This window comes from Poecile atricapillus, chromosome 6 (genome assembly GCF_030490865.1).
Source record: "Poecile atricapillus isolate bPoeAtr1 chromosome 6, bPoeAtr1.hap1, whole genome shotgun sequence".
NCBI lineage: Eukaryota > Metazoa > Chordata > Aves > Passeriformes > Paridae > Poecile > Poecile atricapillus.
Window position 1 is genome coordinate 26,879,439 of NC_081254.1, and position 4,989 is coordinate 26,884,427.

Consider the following 4,989-nt stretch of genomic DNA (forward strand, 5'->3'; position numbering starts at 1 on the left):
AACACGGAACCTCGTGTACTGTTCTTATCAAAGCAAAGGAGTAGATCTCGGAAGTGCTGACCCATTTTCGTGCTCCAAGCTGGCACAAGTAGGAACCTGTGGAGCTGCTAACATCCTCCCTCAGAAGTTGCCCAGAAGTGGTTCTAGTTCCTCTGGAATCATCGTGTATCCTGAGTTAGAAGGGACCCACAGGGTCAGCTCCTGGCCCTGCACAGGACAGCCCCACCATGTGCCTGACAGTTTGTCCAAACGCTTTTTGAATTCTGATAGGCTTGGTCCTAGTAGGGGTAAGGGAACTGAGGCACAGCAAGTGTTAGCTAGTGATCGAGGCCACAGTAAAGGATTTTTGAGTGTTTTCGAACACTACTCTCATTCTAGCATTAAAGGCTATCTTCTTGTATTTCTCACAGAAATAAGATATCTCAACAGCTCTCAGTTTCACAGGAAACTTAAGTGCATGAGCACAGTAACATCTGTGTGATTTAGGGAACAATGTTGTACCCCTCATCTTTCCACAGCATTGGAACAACTGGTTTATATTACTACTGCTCTGGCATGTTGCATGTTCTCCACCACCACTGCTTTGATTATTTTTTTTAAGCTCAGATGGTGGACATGTGCAGCAGTGGGTAACAGTCTGCGTTTTATGTTGCACTAAGACTTTGTGCTATCATGAAGGCACCAGGCAAATGTAGTCAACAGATTTATTCTGAAGCTGGCTAACTCGTGAGTGATAACTAGGACTGTTAAGTCATCCTGTTCTTTGTATTTCCTGAAGCACTTATCGAATTAAGTAACGGTTTTAGTGTTGTTCCAAGGGTTTGTGTTTGTAATTGTGTATACAGGCATAATTTCCTAAGTGTCCAAATCAAGTTTATTCAGTTTTATTAGCAAACTGGTTGTTATTAGTACATTCCTTCCTCATATGCTCTAATCTATGGAAATATCTCTAGCAAGAGCAGTACTGGAATCTCCCTGCTCCTCTGCTGCAGGACCCAGCCTGTCTGGTGCATTGTTTATTTCCCCTGGGAACTTCGCAGCAGCAGGAGGAGAGAAGGCAGCTCCTTTGCCTGGATCATAGCTATTCATCACCAAAGCCAGAAGAAAACATCTATTAAATGTCACCCACATAAAGCCCAATAAGGTAGTAATTACTGATTCTGAACATCTATCTGTATGGATATACACACTGGACAGTACAAATCACTATAGGTTACAGTGGCTATAATTTATATGTATCTGCAAAATTTCTCTGGGATACAGGGAAAAGACCTGAACATTTTTCACAGGAAAGCTCACATCTCAGCAGATTATATTACATATCCACCATCCTAGATTCAGGACCTACTTTCTGTGCCACCTAAGATGGTATAAAATTATTATAACAATATAATACACATAAATGGAAAACTCAAACCAAGACACATTCATTTGATTTGTGTTAGGGGGCTTTTGATGCAGTTCAGTAGTCTGAAAGAGGGAAAGCTAGAAGCAACTGACAACTCTAAGATATGATTCATTGTTTGAGTATTGCTGCACTGCAGAAGGCTCGAGATCATTATCTTGCTAAAGGTAGTAATTTATTTGATAATGAGCCAAGCTCCGCTAACTTACTCACATGCTGGGCAGGACCTGAAGCTGCAAGCAGTGGAACAGTACCATAGTTCTTCACACACTGGGACTTAACTTGTGGCTCTGTGACATGGCTACTACTGCAGCAGAAATTAGATATAATAATATTATTTCTAAAATGGGCTCTAAGATCCCATCAGCAGGTGCAGGACAAGAGCAGGATTTGGGCTGAGAGTCAAACTTTCTCAGCTGCTTTCAGATATGTTAGATGATTGAGAACTTATTCTTTCCACTAGTATTTCTAATTCATTACAAAACCATCAATTGTTCCTTAAACTATTAGAAATGGTAAATTAAAAAATGAAAGAATAGCGGAGACAATTTCCAGCTTGGAGTACACAGAGGGATTTTGTTAACACTTCACACAGAGAAAGCAGGAGTGATAATCTTGCACTTGTCAGGCCTTGCTGGGGTGCACCCTTGTGTAAGCCTGAAGAAGACTGCAGCAGGACAGTGCTTTAGTAGGCATGGCAGGAGCAGATCAAGGGGAGAAGGGAGTGGAGGACTCCCACCCATGGACATTTCACACCTCATGGATATCACGCAAGGAGCTGTGCAGGGAGATGGGATCACCTCCTCACAGCTCACCATACGGTGTCCTCCTCTACCCCCTACACGTCACCTTATAAACATTTTAAATCTCTGTGGTTTCTCCACTCTTCTCTGGGTATCAAGATTTTTTCTAATAGCGTCTTCCTTTCAGAGGAGTCAGGTGTCAAATAGTGAAAGATGCCTGACAAATTTTTCATCTAGGGAAAGACTTGGTGGCTGAGAATTAAAGGCTGAAGAATAAAATGTGAGTGGAACAGGAATATGATATTAGGGTCTGGATTCTGCTGCTGGAACCAAAAGGCTGTTGGAAAGCTAATGAGCACACAATGACTCTATACGTATTTGAAACTAATTTTTAAATAGACCCAAATGTTCCCGATTGGGAAGACAGCCATGGGTCAGAACTGTAAGCAGGTAATGGAAGACATTGATTGAAGAAACCTCAGAGCTCTGCAGGGAGAAGTGTATTTATGTTACCTTGTGGGCTTTCCTTTATAGCCTTTCCAGTGATTCATGATGCTGGCAACTAGGATGGGAGGGGTTTCTTCTATCAGACCATTCCTTCACATATATAGGAAGAAAAGTCCCCATCTCACTCTCAAAAGCTGAAAGCCAGACTTGTAGCATAGACCATAACACTGGTGAAGGTAAGAGCCCACAGTGGGCAGTGCTGGTGATGGGGATCTGCAGAGCATTGCTTTCATCCAGCAGTCTTGGAGAATTCCTGTGTTTATCTTGGAGGAGGGTAGAAGAGAGGAATTTTCTAACAAGCATGGCATGCCATAGTAATCCCAGTTGAAGAGCTGGGAGGAAGAACTGGGATGGAAAACTTCTCTGCAGTTTCAAAGCATACCAGCAAGTTCAACTTAGTTTCAGGATTATTGAATTAATTTTAGTTACTTTCCATAACTCTCATCTATTTTATTTTTTATGTAGAGCATGTAATTGTACATTATACACAGACCACTTGACAGCTTTAGCTTCACAGAACTAACCAAGGTCTATATTTGGGTGTTTCTATTAATTGAAACATTGCTATGATTTAACTTCTTATGAAAATGGTAATGTTTCCTCTCTTGAGGTCATTAGCTCAACTCTAGTGCCAAACTTGATCAAACATGATCTCTTACTGTTGAGATCTGTTGCATCATCTTTACGAACAAAGTAGAAAGTCTCAATCCAATTTAAACGGAACAACTGTTCTTGTTATAAAACTACCATTGTTTGAAAATAACAGGTGGAGAGGACATTAAAAAAGAATATAGTAAAACTATCAGTTAGATAAGTAATTGAAAACCATATAACATTTCCTTGTTACTGGAAAAAAAAGAGCTTTTTCAGTAAGCACTTGTTCCTTTGAATACTGCAAAACTGATGTAATTCTGAGAAGGCAATCTGGTTTGCAGGGTACATCCCAGGATGTCAGCTCACTGACAAAGCCTGCAGCATCTCTGCTCCTTGGGCCCGTGAGGCTCTGCTGGATTTCCATACTGCTGCAGAAATCACAAGACTTGCAGTTAGATTAAGTAATGTTTATATAACATATTTGTAATGCACGTCAAACAATAATTTAATATTAGCAAATTGTTAGATAAATTTTGCTTTCCTTAGCCGTAGTTTTCCATTGATGATGTTATCTGAGTAAACGGAGCAAAGGCGAATTGAGATGCAGAGCCTCATGCAGGAGCATCCTGCGTTCCCGCCCCGCTCCATCCCATCCGGGCTGCTGCGGGATGTGTGTGAGCCGTGCAGGAGCATCCTGCGTTCCCTCCCCGCTCCATCCCATCCGGGCTGCTGCGGGATGTGTGTGAGCCGTGCAGGAGCATCCTGCGTTCCCGCCCCGCTCCATCCCATCCGGGCTGTTGCGGGATGTGTGTGAGCCGTGCAGGAGCATCCTGCGTTCCCTCCCCGCTCCATCCCATTCCTGCTGTTGCGGGATGTGTGTGAGCCGTGCAGGAGCATCCTGCGTTCCCTCCCCGCTCCATCCCATCCCTGCCGTTGCGGGATATGTGTGAGCCGTGTCGGGGAGCGCTGCGGGGCAGTTCTGCGGACACCACGGTGCGGTGCTGCCGCCTCCCGACGCCTCCTGACAGCAGCGGGACTGGGAGGATCCCCTTCAACCCCTGCGCCTTCCTTCTTCAGTTCATCCTCTCCTTGCCGGCCACACACCACAAGGTTCCTTTCACACTTTCCAGAAGACACGTACTGTCATCGTTCTTCCCCAGGCGGCTTACATACTCCTGGGTCACTTTATGATGAGGTTTTATTTTATTATTTATATATCTGCAGGACCTCACAAATCCTTACATTCAGGAAGTAATGGCTTATCATTTTCCTGCCACTACAGTTTAAAACATGCCTTAATTTAACTGCACGAGGGTTGTGACCTCAAATAAATCAGTGAGCAAACATTTCTTCTCTAGTAAACCTTTCTGCATGCACACCAACACACCCCACTGATGCAAAACTCTCTTTTATGCAGCTGGTGAGACAGGTGATTCTGCTTATTTACCATAAAGTGCATTTGTCTCTTGAACAAAGACATTCAGGGAAATAAATAACAATTTTTTCAATGATCTGAAACTTTCTAGGTCTGGCTTGTCCTTGCTGTTAATAGAGATTTATTTGTTTTTATTTAAGGTATTTTTTTCTTCTGTGGTCGTTGGAGTTTTTGCTCTAATTAGCAGAAAGGCTTTTGCAGAGCTGGGAACATATGCTCATCTTAAAAGGGAGAGTTAGAAAGTGATCCCACGTGAAGAGCTCCAGAGGTTCTCTCTGGAATGAGTGCATCGTTTATAGCCATGA